Source organism: Prinia subflava, chromosome 2, assembly GCF_021018805.1.
Source record: "Prinia subflava isolate CZ2003 ecotype Zambia chromosome 2, Cam_Psub_1.2, whole genome shotgun sequence".
Taxonomy (NCBI): Eukaryota; Metazoa; Chordata; class Aves; order Passeriformes; family Cisticolidae; genus Prinia; species Prinia subflava.
Genome location: NC_086248.1, coordinates 11676856 through 11696239, shown reverse-complemented (window position 1 = coordinate 11696239; position 19384 = coordinate 11676856). Strand labels below are relative to the sequence as shown.

At 38.8% G+C, this 19384-nt stretch overlaps 1 protein-coding gene across 4 annotated transcripts in view; it reads right to left on the bottom strand.

The window, feature by feature from the left end:
• The window catches only part of CYRIA (CYFIP related Rac1 interactor A), a 54329-nt gene that overhangs the window by 22424 nt on the left and 12521 nt on the right, over window positions 1-19384 (bottom strand). For all 4 annotated transcript variants that reach the window (XR_010083801.1, XM_063424633.1, XM_063424648.1 and 1 more), the window contains exons 2-3: window positions 16026-16076; window positions 14144-14212 (exon numbers count right to left, since the gene is read on the bottom strand). The gene's annotated coding sequence lies outside the window, so the exon portion shown is untranslated. The remainder of the gene's footprint in view (window positions 1-14143; window positions 14213-16025; window positions 16077-19384) is intronic.

Here is a 19384-nt window from a genome sequence, read left to right as displayed (position 1 = left end):
CAGCATCTGAACAAACTCGAGATCTTTCAGATCAAAAGCATGATTCCAATCACTGTGATACTCACTGGTACAGTTTGTTTAAGTGCTTGTAAGAAGACAGCAGAAGTGCAAGATGCAAAAAATTATCTTGGAAAATTGGCTGCTCATGGCTTGGACAGGTGCACAGGGTAAAAAACTGTGGTGGTGAATGAAGTTAGATCCAAATGGTGGCTGGACACCAGTGGTGTTCCCCAGGGCTCAGTACTGGGGCCAGTCCCAGTTAATATATTTACCCGTGATCAGGAGAAGGGAATTTTTAGTCATGAGGCCACACCTCAAGGGCTGTGTCCAGTTCTGAGCCCCTCCCTACAAGAAAGGCATTGAGGTGGTGCAGCATGTCCAGGGAAGGGCAGTGGAGCTGGGGAAGGGTCTGGGTGTCACCAGGTGTGAGGAGGAGCAGCTGAGGGAGCCGGGGCTGTTTGGCCTGGAGAAAAGGAGGCTCAGGGGAGGCCTTGTCACTCTACAACCCCTGAAAGGAGGCTGCAGCCAGGTGGGGTCGGTCTCTTCTCTCAGGCAACTGGAGATAGGACAAGAGGACAGGGCCTCAAGCTGCACCAGTGGAGGCTCAGGTTGGACACCAGGAAGGATTTCCTCATGGTAAGAGTGGTTAAACACAGGAACAGACTGGCCAGGAAGGTGGTGGAGTCACCACCATGAAAGTGTTCAAGAAGCAACTGGACATGGCACTTAGTGCCACACTCTAGTTGGCACAATGGTGTTCTGTCAAAGGTTGGACTCAATAATCTTGGAGCTCTTTTCCAGCCTAAATGATTCTGTGATTGATTGCACTCATTCAGTTCACACACAACACCAAGCTGGGCAGGAGTGTTGATCTGCTGGAGGGCAGGAAGGCTCTGCAGAGGGATCAGGACTGATGCTGAGGCCAATTGTATGAGGGTCAACACGGCCAAGTGCCAGGCCCTGCCCTTGGGTCACAACAACCCCTGCAGTGCCACAGGCTGGGGAAGAGTGGCTGGAAAGTGGCCAAGAGGAAAAGGACCTGGGGGTGTTGGTCAGCAGCAGCTGAACATGAGGCAGAAGTGCCCAGGTGGTCAAGAAGGCCAATGGCATCTGGGCCTGTGTCAGCAATAGAGTGGCCAGCAGGACCACAGGGACATGGTAACAAGCAATAAGACAAGAGGAAATGGCCTCAAATTGTACCAGGGAGGTTTAGATTGGATATCAGGAAAAATTTCTTCTCTGAGAGGGCTGTCAAGCACTGGCACAAGCTGCCTGGGGAAGCAGGGGAGTCACCATCTCTGGAGGTATTTAAAAGACTTGTAGATGTCGTGTTTAGGGACATGGTGGACTTGGCAGGATCAGGTCAACAGCTGGACGCAGTGAACTTGGAGATCTTTTCCAACCTAAATGATTCCATGTTTCTATTACTTCTTCCCATCAGTTCCACAGTAGGTTTCTTTTTAATAACCTCTTCAATTTTCTTATAGTTGAGAATATTTGCATGGATATGGTATTATTACTGTCTTCTGCTGTTTTATTGATAAATGTTTAAATCATATAAACTGCAGTTGCATTGATGAAGAAAAATATAACAACTGACATTTAATAGTTTCAGTTGTGCAAATCCAGTTAGTTTTCAAAAAGGGTATTATTTCTCTCTATGGACTTTATTCTAGAAGTTATAAATGTAATACTAAGAAAAAAGTACAAATAGTCATACATTTGTATTGTGGTGATAAGTGCACAAACCCCCAAAGATATTAGATAATGAAGTATGTACAGTACTCTCTACAAAGGAACAGATAAGACAAAAATTCAGCCAAATTCTTTTCAGAAAGCAAGCTATATTCATTTTCCAGAAAAAATAAATTCTCCCCAATGCTGGCCTCTGAACGCTATATTTAAAAGGTTTTCATAACACAAATACCATACATAAAGTGCAACAAGTGGCAACCCATACACAAGTGAAGAAAAATCAGTGCCACACATTCCTTTGGCAGGTGAAGTATAAACAGACAAAAATACCCCAACAAAACTCAAAGCCAGAAAATAGCTATAAAGAAGTGAAAAGTGGAATAAGAGAAGAAAGTTGCTCAAGGTGAAAGTAACTCAAGATAAAAGAATCATTCCCTCTTTGAACAACCATTTTATTAAAATTCCTAGTTAAAGAACACTTCCAGCCAAGAGCTTTTGCTGTTAACTGATATGCAGATTGCAGGACACAATTAAAACCTACAAAAAAAAGTGATGCAAGTCAAAGGGAATTAATAAATGGGTTGTAATGACAAATATGTTTTTCAGTAATCATAAAATGTTTAAAGAGCTGGCCAACATTAGTATCTGTAGCCCCAAGGATTACAGAGCTTGGCTTGTGGTTTCACTAAAATTAAAAGGTAAAAAAAGAAAAAATTACCTTAGATGAACCTAAAACTTATCCAGCAGGGGGATTTTTCTATGCCAACCCTCACACCTGAATTTACTTTGGACAGAATTGTATATTTTCAAAGTATATAATGTCAGAGCAGCCATCATGAAATAAAGAAAACCAGGCAACCAAAATATCTCGATTTTGATATCTGGTCATAATAAAAACCAAAACACAAACCAGACAAACAAAAAACACCAAGAAAAGGTAGAATGGAATCCAAATAAGTAATTAGAGTAAAATTATATTTGAATTTAAGAAAGCACTGTTGCACTTTGATCCTTCTGCCTGAGCACAGAGTAACTAGAGTAACCTAGCCTGCAATATAGTTTTACCTGCACAGATATTTTACACAATCCAGGGACACAATTCCTGTTTACACAACAAATGGAGCCTCTATCAATTTTCAGAGCAGGGAGACACCTTTGGAAGATACAGGACAGTTTTGGCTAGTTCAAGTGTTTCTTCCTTCAAAATAAAACCACTGTATTTTGTTCCAAGTGGAGTTTGACTTAGTTCCTCCAAAATCTTGTAAAAGAGCCACACCATCATCTTCCTCTTAAAAATTTTCTTGTCCTCATCATCTCTCACCAAATTCATAGTGAAAAAAGAAATAAGGCATCTTAAAACACACTCAGTTTTGGAAATGTAAGGATTTGAACATTTGAGAAAGTATCTGGTTTCAGTATATGCGAATATAATGAGTGAAAAATCTACACTAGATCAGATAAGAATCAGAAGCAGGAATTATGCGTGAAAAATCAGAAACAGAAAAAAAAAAGCTCCTGGTTCTTTCTGCCTGTACATGACTGCTGAACATTCAGTCTTCTGAGTATGCCACACAGATTAATTTTATTATTCGTAAAGAAAATCCAATGCAAGTGTCTGAAAAACAAGATGAAAACCATCATGTTCTAGTTCTCTGGGCAACTATGGTAAAAGCTTTCCTCAGAGTGATTTTATTTTCCAGTTCTTTCATGTGTCAGTTGATAACAGGAGTAAGCCTTTGCATGCTAGCTTTCTTCTCTTTCTATTTGACTTCTCATTTTAATACATAAATGCCAAAACAGCACATCTAATCTCAGAAAGTCATAAATTCTACAAGGACTGGATTTCTTAGTGTATATTTCGTAGTGATCTGCTCTGAATGTGTCAGTATGTAGGTTATGATGCATTTTGCCATTTTGTATTTATGGTTTGGAGGGTAACAATCTATAAGATATTGAAGCAGTCTATACAAGGAAAGGGGAGAGAAGTTCAAGAACATCTTAAAATACTAAACAGACAATTCAATCAAAGATATTGACATTAGTGGAATTAACATAGCTATGGCTGGAAATATTTACCAATAGCTCAAGATTTGAGGAATTAAAGATGAAATGTGTATCTTCTAGGGATTTGCTGCTTTCAGTTACAAAAATTGTCATAGCGGTCTTATTTGGTATCTCATTACAAAAATAAGAAAACTTGCTGACCTATTACAAGGCTCTTACAAGGCTGCTGATGGAAATAGCAAGATTTCCATTAGAAAAAAAATCAAAAGCCACTGTAAATAAACTGGAGGACAACATATACTTTTCAAATTTATTTAAAATTTCAGAAAAAGGTAAAAGAAAAACCTCTATGTGTGTCTGGGTGAGGAAAAAAAGAAATAGGTAACATTCCAAGTCAGCAGCCTGAGAGACCATGTAACCCAGGGAAGTGTTTAAGAAGGTTCTGCTGAAGTATGGAGGCATATGAGAAACTGAGTGGGGCAAGAAGCTTCAGGAGGATTAATTAACCATGTATCTCTACAGGTTTCTGGAGTAATAAATGTCCATTCTAGAGGCTATTATTGAGTTCTATGGTAGTTATGGGGAGAATTAATTGAATATAAGGATGGAAACAGGAGAAATTAAAAAGAGAGGGTGCTACTAAACAACGAGAGAACAGCAAACTAAACTGATTTCACAAAAGCAGTTTCAGTAATCTCAGGTACCTGGAAGGACAGGTCTCTTGGAAAGCTGGTTTAAGGGATAAGGGAGTGCAGGAAACTTAGCAGAAAAGAAAACACACAACAGGTTATTCTGATGGACTAGAGAGACAAAACAGAGGCTCAGAAATCAATACACCTCTATAAGAACTATATAAAGGGAACTTGGACAAAGCATTAGAGATGAGGAGAGAGAAAATGTTATTTACTACCATAAATTTGCTAGAACATTGAAAATCTGAAAAAGTAGCTGTCAGGAGTTTACTGGCAAAAAGAAAAAAAAAGACTAAGGTATTTTTAAACAGTATCTCCTGTATAGATCTAGTATTGTTCAATACTTTTAATTAGTCACAGGCAGAGAAGAAGAAAATATCCTTCTAAAATATGCACTAAGCTAGAAGGGAATTAAAATATTCTGGAAAATAGGATTGTAATTCAAAATACTTTAATAAACTGGAGATACTATCCAGAAGACATTCCGTTAATACAAATGTAAATTATTCCACTCAATGATGAAACCAAATCAATTCCACAAATGTAGACAGACTGGTAAGCAGAAAGAGTGAGGAAAAAATATTTAATCTTTATACTGACTATAAATTAAACATAAGTCAGGTTAGAAAGTTGCTAAACTCTGGAATTTTTCAATGACTGCTCTTACAGTCAAGTTAAGGGATGAGGAGACTCAATATTGAACAACAAAAGGTGTTTTCCAAAACACTAGTCTAACCTGTAAGTATGCAGGAGTTACTGAAAAGTATAGATTTTTTTAAAAAAATACTCCTTTTTTCTTAACCAATTCTGTGTAATTTTTTTAACCCTTCTGATATTATTTTGTAAGTGCACACACTTTAAAATTAAAGACTCAATTCATTAAGACATACAGGGCAGAATGGGTGTGGGGCATTTTTCTGCAGAAGAGCCTGCTTTGAAAACTGTGGTAATAGACAAGCACATTAGCCCTTAATGATGCAAACACAAAGAAATTCTTAATTTTGCATTGTGCCTAACACTTTAAGAAGCACATTCCCTAGTAAATCTATTTCCAAATAATGTGTTTTACTTACACTTATTGTCAAACAAGCCTTGTGCCTCACCATGAGCTGCTAAAACCACTGCAACTTTTTTTGTATATTAACAATTCTGTCATTTGCCTAAAATGACAAACAGAGACGGACTTCTATGGATGGTGCAGAATTAAAACCATCTTTTAAATTAAAAATTAGATTTCTTGTAGATGTAAATGAAAATTGAAAGCATGTAATGACCCTAGCAGGCTCTACAGTAATAATTCCAATCACTCTTGGAAGCCATTCCTAGTATAGAAATGAAATTTGCACAATAACATTTTATTAAGACAATAAAATTGATGCATGGTAGTGACTTTATTCCCTACTCCCACTTCGCTGTTTGTATGTACTGCTGACTGACCAGTGCGGATGGTGGCCGGTCCTAGACCCATTTATACCAGTTGGTTCCCTACTGTCAGAGGCGCACTGGCCTGCAGAGGCTCATTATCTATTATCGATTATCAATTATCAATTATCCATTATCCATGGAAAGCGGAGCGCGGACGGGACGGCGTGAGAGCGCCCCCTGCTGCCCGCGGCCGCCACCGCCCCGCCCCAGGCTCTGGAACAGCTCCAGCGAGGGAGGGCGAGCCACAGCCCCTCCGGGAAAGCCACAGCCCCTGTGGGCGAGCCACAGCCCCTCCGGGAAAGCCACAGCCCCTGTGGGCAATACACAGCCCCTCCGGGCGAGCCACAGCCCCTCCGGGCGAGCCACAGCCCCTCCGGAAAATCCACAGCCCCTCAGGGAGATCCACAGCCCCTGTGGGCAATACACAGCCCCTCCGGGAAAGCCACAGCCCCTGTGGGCAATACACAGCCCCTCAGGGAGGTCCACAGCCCCTCCGGGCGAGCCACAGCCCCTGTGGGCAATACACAGCCCCTCCGGGCGAGCCACAGCCCCTCCGGAAAATCCACAGCCCCTCCGGGCGAGCCACAGCCCCTCCGGGCGAGCCACAGCCCCTCCGGGCGAGCCACAGCCCCTCCGGGCGAGCCACAGCCCTGGTGGGCAATACACAGCCCCTCCGGGCGAGCCACAGCCCCTCCGGAAAATCCACAGCCCCTCCGAAAAATCCACAGCCTCTCCGGGCAAGCCACTGCCCTTCCGGCCAATCCATAGGCCCTGTGGACGATTCACAGCCCCTACGCAAAGTACACAACACCTCCGGGCAATCCACAGCCCCTGCGAGCCATCCACAGCCCACCCTGGGCAATCCACAACCCCTCTGGGCAATCCACAACCCCCCTGGGCAATCCACAACCCTTCGCCCCTGGGCGATCCACAGCCCCCCAGGGCGATCTGCTCCCGCACAGGGAAGTTTTTCCTCACGTTCAGGTGGAACTTCCTTGTGCATCAGTTCTGCCCATTGCCTCTTGTCCTACTGCTGGGCACCACCGACCAGAGCCCGGTCCATGCTCTTTTCACACACATTGACAGGGTCTACTCTCACTTTTCTCCTCTCCAGGCTAAACAGCTGCAGCTCCTCAGCCTTTCCTTACAGACGGGATGCACCAGTTCCCTGACTGTCTCCACAGCTCACCTTCCCACCCAAATAAAGGCCACGGAGCCCTCACACCACTGCAATCAGTCCAACTGCACGATCAGCCAGCATTTCTGCATGGGCTCCAGCTCCAGCGCACGACCTTCAATACTCTTACAGCTCAAACAAACCCCAAACCAATCCAGACACTATTACAATAACCACATTTCAGAACTTATACCGATATTAGAAACCGAAATAGAAACTTTCTTCCTTCAGAAACTCAGAATTTAGCTTAAAAGTAACTGTGACTGCGTCTGAAATGATCAGAAGTGTCATTTCCACTCAAAGGTTGAAGAGCACATGGGGGCTGCTCAGGCTTGGCACAGTGAGATCCCGAGGCTGGTGAGGGTTTCTCAGCAGGGCATCCCCACCTGGCATCTGCCATGTGCCACATCAGCTCTGGCACCAGTGCAACCTGTACAGAAACACTGGCTTTTCTCAAGAAGTATGATACACTTTCTCAAGAAGTATGGATTAACATTATCTCTTTTGAATTCAAGAAGCAGCCTAGAAGTTGAGAGTGAAGAAATGGTTTTGTAGTCTGACTAGAAGAGATACACAGGATGAGATCTCTAATTTTAAAATGCCAGTTATTTGCTACCAAAAATGGAAAGAAGCAGTCACATCCAAGACTTTCTTACTGCTTTTGCTGAATCCCATTTCAAAGGCAATTCATGCCCAAATCGTAACCCTAACCCTAACCCCAACCGAAACCCTAAGCCTTCTACACCTAGGAAGTTCTAGACCTAGGAACTATACAAAATACACTATTATTTAGGTTTTAAGCAAAATTTAAAATTTTACTTTTGCACAACCTTGTTTCATTGTCACTTGTAACTAACTTGCCATCACAATTAGAAGCAATAGAAGTCACATCTAAAATAAATACATCCTTGAAAAGGCATCATCCATTAGTTTCTGAGAAAATTTCAAATTATAAACAAATATTTAAATAGGAAATGTAAAAATATTTTAAAACTTTGTGGAAATTTACTGAAGTCAAAAAAAGCACAAAGAACAGAGTTTACAGATTAAAAAGAAACTGAAAGACCTAAATCAATTCACATTTCAAAAGTGCAAAAACCTTTTCCATAAAAAAAAGACTTTAAATTGCAAAAAGGATGGGTTTTTTGTATAGACTAGATTTTTTTAAAAGATTAATATTAGGGAAAAAATACTATATAGATTATAGTATTTATATAGATTTACAAAAATATATTTTACATATAGGTTATAGTATAGTATACATATGTATTGGTATCAGATAAAAGATGGATTTTTATACATTTACATTTTATATCAAATACAACAAGTTATTATTACTACTATCCCAAATACTTAACCAAAAAAGAACCTTTATAAAAAATATATATTCAGGAAATCATAACTTTCAGTGATGGTGGTAGAACAGACATTTGGTATCTATCTCACCTTTCTGATCTTCCGAAGGAAAATTACAGAATCACAGAATATTCGTGATTGGAGTTGGAAGGGACCCCTGAGGGTCATTGAGTCCAACTCTGAAGGGAATGGCCCACGCCGGTTCAAACACCCACCTTTGGCACTATCAGCACCCTGCTCTCACCAGTTATTGTAAGTCTGAAAAAGTCCAATTACAGCAGGGCCTATCCCACTCCCATTTGGGATACATCAAACAAAAGGCACTTTCTTTGATTCAATTCTTGAACTTTCAGCTTGTTCCAGGTCAGTGTTTGCCCAGTCACCAACCAAAAGGGCTAAAGCAAAGCACTGCCTAAATCACCAAAATGATCACCTACTATCATTTAATATTTCATTAACCTAAAGAATCAACACAAAGTGACCAAGACTGTTGTTTAATGCTTCAAATCAAATTAAATATGCAAATAAGATCCTTATTTTCCTTTAAGTTCAAAACTCTGTAATAAAGAACTTCTATATTTTAATAAATTTAATCAAAAAACTGAACTCGTTATAATAAACTTCTTAAAATGCACCTGATAATTAAGTTTCTTGAAAACTTGCTATAGTCAACACATTCCAGGCAAGAGGAAAACTCCAATATACAAATCAAGAGCTGTGTGGCACCTGATTTGGCTTTGGAACAGGCTGCAGTTAAGGCAGATATCCACTAAGTGGCATTAGCAACCCAAACACCTAATTTGGACAAAAAATAATCATAATACAGAACACTTTACCCCCTACAAACAAATCGATAGAAAGTATTTCCTTTGAATGATTAATTTTATTGAATTTTGTCATAGGCTTTGGCATAATTCCAAACAGCAGTATCAATTTACTTTTCAGATCAAGACATTTGCAAATATTTAGCAGGATGATAAGATGAGAAATAAAACCATCATGACAAACCTATTAAATGAAGCAACAAAAAATATGGGAGAAATGTGAGTTCAAATTAAGACAGATAAAACTACAGCAAGGTATTTTAAAAGTAGCTGGGGTTTCAGAAGTGCTGTAAATCAACAAGTCTGTTGTGAAGTGTAGATGTATAAAAGCCACACCAAACATTTACTTTACATAAAACACTTAAAAAAAAGGATAATTCTAACAATTTAGATATACTGATGCTATCTGATTCTAGAGAGTGTAAAAGGTTGCAACAACTGGGAAAGTAAGAAAACTACTACACTTATTATTGAAGGATTTGTTTTCAAAATATTAATTACGGGTTAATGACTGTAAATATAGGGTTCTGACAACTGTTTACTGGAAAAATGCCTTTAGGAACAATAGAAATATCAGAAAAAAGTATTAGAACAGAACTCTCACTTTAAAATATTCCTATTGTTTGTCCCTAGTCTTTTATCACTGTCAGTTTGTTCATACATAAACAGCTCATGAAAATAAAGGGGGTGGAAAATTGGTATTACTGTATACAAGATTACAGAAAAATTAAATGAGCAAGTACTTCTGTCTCTGCCTCATCAAAGCATATATTTTAAGCTTGTGAAATATCCTATATATGCACTCAAAATTCTCAGCATACTTTAATGCTACAAGGAGTAAGACATTCCTTTTCTTTTTTTTAAGTGTTTTTTGTCTCCTCACTGGCCACAGAGGAATTGCATTAGGACATAGTCCTTTTTCCCTACATCCGCCTACGACAAACATTTGCTGCAAGCCAGCAACTCCAAAACCAAATTGTTTACAATTAACTCAAAAAGCCATTAAAAATTGTTTTTTGTTCCAGTTGGAAAGAGAGACAGCCAGATGTGTGGCTTGTTGATCTTGCTCTTTTCTGACCTCTGAGTGTAGGAAGAACTGCAGCTGAGGAAGGAAGTCAGCAAGTTGTGTTAATGAAGGTGAACATTGCAAAAAAAAGTGCTTGCAATTTTTTTTATGAAAGAAAATTATATTTGAAAGACTTTTCTGTTAAAAAAGAGATAATCCAAGGCCTTATTTTTTCCTGTAGGTGAAAAATTAGAGCCTTTGTTTCAGAAGAAGTCAGAGTTTGTGTCTTTTGCTACTTTTGAAAAATTATACCCTTAATTTCAAAAACTTCATGAAGTTTCAATGAGGTGTGTGTAAATTAGCAGACACCTCATCATTAACACCTGCTGGAAAACCATCCTCCTTTGAGGATGTAAAATTCAGGAAAAGCCTTTTAATTTTAGGCTCTGAGTCACAGTCCAGCTCTACAGACCAAAATCTGGCATAAAGCTGAATTCCAGATTGAGTGTGTCCAGTTCTTGGGAAAACACATCTGGCCAACAATACAAGGCTACCCCTACAATTACCACAGTAGTTTTCTTCACAGTTCTCCCTGAAACACATTTATACATTATATCTGCAAAATACCTGACAATGAATTAACTAGAGGTCTGTGTTAAAAACTTCATTACATGGTGCTCCTCATAAGTGTACAGAACACACCCATACAAGATACTCTGTGAGATAAAAAACAGTCTCAAAAACTGCACAGCAACAGGTGTGAAATGTTATCATCTTGTTTATAAACTTTTAATTTCTAAAAAAATGTCTGAAATGCATTCTGAAGTTCTACAAACACAGTGCTCCTCATTTTATCAAGATACCTGAGATGTTAGTAAGTCATCACAGCCTAAGGTAAACTAAGGACACATTTGTGTGTGAAGTACAAATTAACTCCAGAGATTTGGCTTTAGATATTAATTCTGGCACTCAACATCAATCCTTAAGCAGTTAGTGAAGCCTACTTCAGACATCCCACTTAATTGTCTGGATTAGGTTAAATGTTTGATCTTGCTTCCCCTGCATTGCTAACTTCATCTTAAACAGTTCACACTACTTTTGGTGGAAAATTCTTGTCAAGAAGTTACTATTTTAAAAACATACTTACCATGTGCAGACCTGAAGATAATCATCATAGTTCATCTTCCAACTGTTTATTATGATATTATTTAATTAAGAAAGTTTCCTATGTATTCTTAGAAAACAGGAAATTGAAAATGAAAACGAGTTTACTCTCTTCCCACCCCAAATTCTCCTGCTCCCAAGGTCATTTAAAAAACCAACAGCAATAGATGACCATATACATGTATACACAAAACACTTCCAAAAATAGTTCTACTATTATTTAATCTGATGAGGACATTCAACCTCTAGAGAACTATAGCAATAATTCATGTTACACTTTTCAAAAGTTACAAGGGATACAGGCCATTTTAAAAACAGTCTACAAGATTCAGTTTTCCTCTTTGCACTGACAGAAATGAAAACCTTATCATGTAAAGTTCCCAGCAGAGCTCAAAGCAGCTCACACCTAAGTATACAAAAAATTGCTTCTGCTGCATTAGCATTTGGAATTTATTACTGGCTTGTCACTTTTATATTAAGATTTGATTTTCAGAACCTTTCCTTTTACACACACACAAAAAAAATCCTCTTCATATGCTTCTGCAGCTTGTATTTGGTCAGTTTGAAAAAATCAATCTTTAAGATCAGTAAATTTATATTTAAGGGTTTCAGTTTGAAAAAAACCTCTTAACTATAAAAGGTCTCTAATAGCCAACAGTTAAGACTTCAAAAATGTATCAGGTAAAAAAAAATAAAAACTAATTTTCTTACCTGGTGTAATTCCTACCAGTTTATTATTTTCTACGAATGAACCTAATAAAAACAGTGAACCACGCTGTAGTAGTATTAACCTTTTATGGATTAAATATGAAATAGTCCATAATTTAACAAATCTTTATTTCCTCATTTCACTCTTTTTTCTCCCCATTTCCTGTTTCTTCTGTCATGTCAAGAGTACTCATCTCCACTCCTACCATTTTTCCTTTTCATTCTACTTGTCCTGTCTCTAAGGTCTCCCTTCGAATCATCTCAGTCCCAGCCACTGGAGTGGATAAATCCATGCTGAACATCCATTTTTGAGATTTTCTTCTCTCTGGCTCAGAAGGGTTGTCCTGGGCCATTAATTTTAGTTGAAATGCTATTATAACATTTAATAGGTATGTCATCTACATAATTCCCATTTCAATTCTCATATGACTGTAACAGAATAGAAGGTTGGAAGCTCTTTTTAACAGATAAAGTAAAACCTAAAAATAAAATATGCAAAATAGCTTTGCTGGTTGTGTATACAGTCTTTACACGTTCATATCAGTAGTTTAAAACACAGAGAATAATTTTCTACCCTGCAGAAATTGTCAAAGCTCTGATAGCAGCCTTTCATCTTAAGTCTCTCCTGCCACCCCTCCCATGCACCTGCTCCCCTGGACCTGGGTTTGTTCACCCATCCAATGAAATGAAACAGGAATATCGCTGTGTTTCAGCTATGCCGGTTCCACATCCTTTGTGACCTTAAAGTGACAAATTGCTACACCTTCCACCTCTGAAGGTGGCTTTATTTGTTTCGAACCAACCTCCTTATGATCAGCAAACACCCTTATTTTGACAGACTGCCCTGACTTCACCTGGGTACTGTGAAGGAGCTTTGATAGAAACCCAGTCTGGCTGCTGCCCTGTTGGGCTTGTTTTCACCTGCAGCAAATGGAAGTTTTTGTTGTCTTTTGCCCACAGTACCTCTTGTTAGATGCCTCTCCCAGCAAGCTGAATTAATGACTGCTGCTACTAAAGCAGGGTTAACTTAAAGAATCCTTTCCATATTCAATGACTTCCACCTCTCAGAGAAACCACTGGATCAAAGCTACCATCTCACACAGCCTTACTACCCGCAAGAGAGTTAAGATACTATTGCCTTGCAGATTTTAGGTGTTAACATGCTGCAAGTGCTCCAGGTCAAATGTCCTGCCTGCTTCACACTTCCCAAGAAGTGCTGGCAAACAGCACTGTTCAGGTCACAACCAGAACTGATGTCCGTGACTCTCTGCCCTGCAGCCCCAGCAGAGTGCTGACCACAGCTTGGCTGCATGTGAACTTTGACAAATATGTCCTTTCTGATCCCTATAATCTTTGTTAAAAACACAAGAAGCCAGACTGGCACAAGCCCTAGTATTTCACTAAGTAGTTTGTTTTCAGTGACAAATTTTCTTTTAATTGCATCTACAGATCAAAACCTTCTAGCTCATCTCTATGACGCTCTGCTTCCCCCTCAGCTATTGAAGTCTGCAGCTGCTCACAACCCCTTCATAGTGCTTCTCATGTATCAAACCTTTTCTTGGAGCAGAGAGAAAGAAGAAGTTTAAAGCCAATAAAACAATTGGTTGCTGCAGGTACTGGCACTGATTCCCTTGTGTTGACACCAGTATTTGTGTGAATCTGCAGTGAGCTGATGCAGAGCTCTAAACTGACAGAAGAGTAATCCTCCAGGAAGCCTTTGCAATCCCACAGATTTTCAGCAGCAAATTCCCTAAACCACCACATCCTGCTGAGTGAAGGTGTTGATGCAAGAGAAGGGGCAGACAGCACTCACCTACCCCTCTAGATGGCAATGAACTAATAGAACAACTATACACCTGGTCACAAAACTAAGTCCTGTACACATGGAGTGGCTGGTGTAGTTTCTCTCAGGGAACATAGACATTTAGGACAAATGAACTATTAGCACTTAATATCTCAAATAACATTGGAATAATTCAACAGATACAACACTGCACAAAGCAAAGTCCAGCATATTGCACTCTTTAGCTTTCTCACAATTCATGTATAAAAGAAAGAGGGTACTTAACATAAACACACAGTTATGTCTTACCTAGAAAAAAAGTGGTTCCAATTCACATTCAAAAATCCAAAGAGGTGATGCTAAACATTCAACGTCCGTCTGTTACGAAAAACATTCAAGATTACACTTGGGGTCAGCTTTGCTCTTCCCTATCTCAATTTTACAATGAAACTTTCTAGTTTAAAACAAGAAATTTCCATGAGAAATGGAAGTTATTCTCTTGAAAGTGAAATGTGTAACATCCAAACATTTTTGAAGTAATACTACCAAAAATTGCAGCTGGGTTGAAATGATCAAGTATTCAAACTAAATTTTATCCTATATAATTCTGCTGCATAGATTCAATTTAAGTTGGATTTCCTAATGAGCTGTTGCCAAGACTGATACAGCCAAAGGAAAATAATGTGCACTGGTAATAGCATGCATTATACTAAGAATTAAAAGATACAATAAGGAAATCATGGAAATGGGAATACATTTCCAAAACATTTAGCAATTTAGTATAAAAGCTATATTTATTTAAAACAATATTTATATTGAAAAATGTCCAGTTAAAGCATTTCTAAGTTCAGAAATTAATTTTCCAATCTTTTGAAACTACTGAAATAAAAAATGTAATTTAAATGCCCAATAGTGATAATTTCATTTTTAAAATGTTGGGGCAGGGGAGGCCATTAGAAAAACAAAGGGACAAGGTCCTTCATAAGGTTCTATACAGACAGCTGTTTTTATGTTACTTTTTCAACTCTCTAAATAAAACAACTTAAGAGAGATGCAAGCTTGCTTCCAGAATAAAGGTGAGGGTAAGAAGGAAAGTAAAGCCACTAGAGAAAAGCTTGGAAGTGAACTTCAATTTCAACCATAACTGCAATAATGCTAATATAACTCCACAAACACTTTTCTCAAATAGTCAATTGCATTATCCTCACAACCTCAAGAGGTCAAGACATCCGGTTCATAAATCAGCTTAATTCAGCTTAATTAAGTTTTGGCTTTAAAAAACATACTGTTGTGTTTCTGCTGCTATTTTTTCTAAATATGTGACTAAAAACTAGGTTTAATCTAATTATGGGCTTTTATTCATTTAACTTCAAAATAGTAACCTTGATTACTGCCTGAAGAGGAATTATCTCTTGAAACTCCTGTAGTGCAGTGCAGATTAGGGTGGTTTTTTCCCCTAAAAATACATTAATTGCTGCAAATTGTAACAATTTATCATAAAAGCAGATTAAATTATATCAAAATGTAACACTGATTTCCCTAGTAGAACACCCACACAGGGGACTAATTAGGCATAGCTCCTCTGTGCAAACATAACTTTGTACCAATTAGTAATTGGTCAAGTCAGGGAACTCCCTTTCTCTAGGGGAAAAACTTTTCTTTTTTTTTTTAGCATTGCTTTATTTTGCTGCTGGCTGCAAATTCTCTCCAGTTCTGTAGCAATACATGGTATTTGCAACTTATATTTCAGACAGTTTGATGGGAATTCAGTCAAGATTTAGGAAAAAAAAAATGGCAGTAGAAGACCCATAAAAATCACAGAATCAGGACTTCAAAAGGGATGTGAACAAATCCTACTCTCTGCCTAAGCCAATTCTGTCCCAAGGGTTTAGACAGACCAGAACAATAACAGTGAAATGACTCAAAACAAACAGTGGAGTAAATGAATAAAGTACATGGGAAGAAGAATTCTCAATTGTTGTTCTATAATAAGAAAAGCAAACAAATAAAAACCTCAAGGCGAGAATATTATGCCCAGATAGCGTTCTGAAAGCATCAGGGAGGTGCAACAGTAAAACTGCATAAAGGATGGTATTCAGTGGGGGCTGAGCATTCATTTATCATTGATGATGTTCAAATGTGCTCCACAGCTGTTCTGTGCAAGTCTGAAAGTACCAGAGTTGACTCTTACCTCGTTGAAGATGATCCAGAGCCTTCCCAATACTTAGACAGAGTCTGCAATCTGTGGGTTTTAAAATTTATTTTAAAAGATCATTATTAATGAAACAAGTTTTAATTAATGAGTAAAAATCAGAAAAGTTACTTAAATGCCTTCAATAGAGAATAACTTCCCTTTTTTCAAAGGTACTCTGCAAGGTGTCTTCTACAGTGCATTACTCCTGGAGCCAAAGGCCAATTAACCTCACACTTGCACACACCAGGGCAGGAGCTCCTCAGGACAGGGCAGAGCTGGCAGCACCTCACAGAGCTCAGACACCCACCCCTCCACAGAGCAGTGATGGCATCAGGGACAACTCCTGAACCTCCAGTGCTACAGGGCTGCAAGAACCAGCTCGAAATACCATTGTTTATACAGCATTTACTGCTTGAAGGTGTAAGAAAACATGTCCCCTTCCCTCTTGACCCAACAACAAAAATCACGGAGTCTTTCAGACTCTGGAATTCCAGCACTAATTACATTTATATAGAGAAACTAAATTTTGCCAAGAAAACCCCAGCAACTATCAAGGAGAACCTCCCGTTCAGCTGAATTATAAAATCACAAAATCTTTGCAACTTATACAGAACAGCTATCCCTCAACACAACTTAAGTAGTAACTAGGATTGAATTAGATTTTTAACCAAATACACACAATATTCTGGAAGTCTACTTTTTAATATTTTTTAAAAATTATCTCAGATACCTAAATTTTGTTTAGTATAAAACAAAATGAAACACAAAATCACATGGGATGTAAAAACAATGTCAGTGTAATTTGCAGGGTTAATGTGATTAGCAGGTATGAAATGGCATTAAAAGAAGACTACAAACAGATGTCAGAAGGCATTTATTGTCTGTGAGCATGGGATGGGCTGCGAGGCAAGTTCACTGAGGTATCACATTTGGACTGAGAGAGATGCCATCGAATGGGAAAGCAAATGTCATGGGCAGGAAGGAGAATAAACTACTCTGAAAAGTTTAGAGTTTCCAGTTTGGTATCTTTAAAATATTCTTTTAAAAGTGAAGATAAACATCCCAAGATTGCTATTAGAGTTTTCCATAGGAAAGCTGAGGGAATTGAAGAGGAACAACCCACTAAGTATCAAGATACTTCTTACAACACTGTGACTTAACCACAAGGTGAAGAAAGCTATTTTTGAGCAACCACTCCTGTTCTTGGGAGAATTTGCAAGTCAGAAATAAAGGAAAGTGATAATTTCTTAAACACCAGCCTGATAAAAATGGACTGAAATAAATAAGGCACTCTGGAAACTTCAGTAAAAACTTTAATGCTGCTCTAATGGAAGGATATTAACAAGGAGGCAAACCGTCACATATTAATGCAGAAGAGAAAATTCTCTTTTGCTATTTTGGGAAGTTCCAGCATGTCAATTTATCTCTAGTTAAAATGCATTTATACAATGACAGACTGGAGTCAGTTTGGTTCCCCTAGTGTAGTAGTCTGGGGGACCTGCCGGGAGTAAAGCTTATTATCCATCCAGGGATTTGAGCAGTCGTAGTTCACAACCAATTTGACTTAAGGAAAAACACAGCTGCTATTTTGAAAGTTTCCTGCTGTGTAAGAAATAATTAAGGCTGTACAATCAGTATTCAACAAAGCACAAATAGCAGAGATGCTAAATTAATTCTATTTGGAAATGAGGAGTTAAGCGAAGCTGCATTACAGAATGGAATACATAATGTTCAAAGGCAAAAGAGAAAAGTTAAATGAGATGAAGTGTGAGTCAGAGGCCAAACTCTCTATTCTAACTATGCAACTACAACATCATTTCATGTTTTAGAAGTCCTTTACTCAAAAAGTAGAAAGTACAAGTTCCAAAATGAAGCAATGAATTTTATTCTGAATTAAAACACAAAAACAAAAAAAGGAGTAGCAGCTGAACACACTTATCAATATATAAACTGAAAAAGCACAGACTAAAACTTCTACTACCAAGCTGGTACTATTTAAATCTTATGCAGAAAAAAGCAAGAGATGTCAAGGGCAACACAGGTAATTCAGGGCAGTTCATCCTTGGAGCATCCTGACCTGAGCTTTGATTCTCTCCCCACACAATCTTCAAAGCACAAACTGCACCAGGAATTCCCAGCCCAGGAATGGCACTGTCTGTGTGGGACTGGGAGCTCAGTTTCTGATGGCTGAACCACTTCCAGGTGGAGGAAGACATGACAAGGTTACCAAGAAGCCCATGCCATCCAGCAGCTATTGCTCATGTCCTGTAGAAGCGAGGTGCTGGGACAGATGGCTGTGCTCCCGGACTAGAGTTAACCCGGGAGTTGTCTGCTGGACCAGACACTGTTAAGTCATTAGGATGCTAATAGCTTTAACACTGCTTAAAGAAAAAAAAACACCCACACACAAAACTTCACACCCTACAGTTTTTGCTAAATATAAGGTTAGACTTGCACCTCCTAGACAGGAGGCAAACAATTAGAAGAGGGCTGAGACATCTGCTTAAGACAAGGATTCCCCAGGGCAAAGCTAAGGATCATGCCAACCCAGGTTTGCACTAGCACTGCTCCTTTAGCTAACAGAAAGCAAAGCTTAGATCAGGAATAAATTTTACTCTACTGCCAGGATATACACCCTCCAGTTAAGGACATTGTACATGCCATCTGCTTAACACTCAGTTTATTCATTTTGATTTAAAATGCCAGATCATAATTCTACAATTAAATTCTTTTTCTTTTTTTTTTTTTTTTTTTAACAAGTGCTTTCAAAATGGCTGATTATACTTGAGTGTTCTTTGGGGCTTGTCTTATAAAAGAAATATGAAACTCAATTATTCCATGATTTTAAATTGCTCTGTCTCATTTGTCCTGCTTTCCAGACAGCTTCTCACTTTCAGGCTTGAAAGGATTTTTCTTCTACCTTCCTAAGGACATAACAACAATGCTGCCACTGCCTTCCCAAAGAAGCTGCTGAATCCCAGCTTCCTGGAAAGTAGGATCTGTGGCCACATGTATGTCAGAAAATAAAACAGACCAGGGCACAAAGCCACATTCTGGGCTTGGAACCAGCAAACATGTTACAGCTTGTAGCTGGACAACTAAAATCCTATTCCTCCATACAGCCCAGCCAGATCTGAACAGCCTTTTGGAAACAGTCCATCGTCTCTCCTAACCCCAGAACTATGCTTGGGCATTATCTGCGAGAGTGTTAGTTGGCATAGAACAAAACTGTGTCACGAGCAGGACTAAAAATGTAACAGTACAGTTGCATGCCATACCCACTCCTTATTTAGTTCCTGCTATGAATATGTATCACAAATACAGTACCCAGTTGCTCCTGGAGAACATCATTTTTA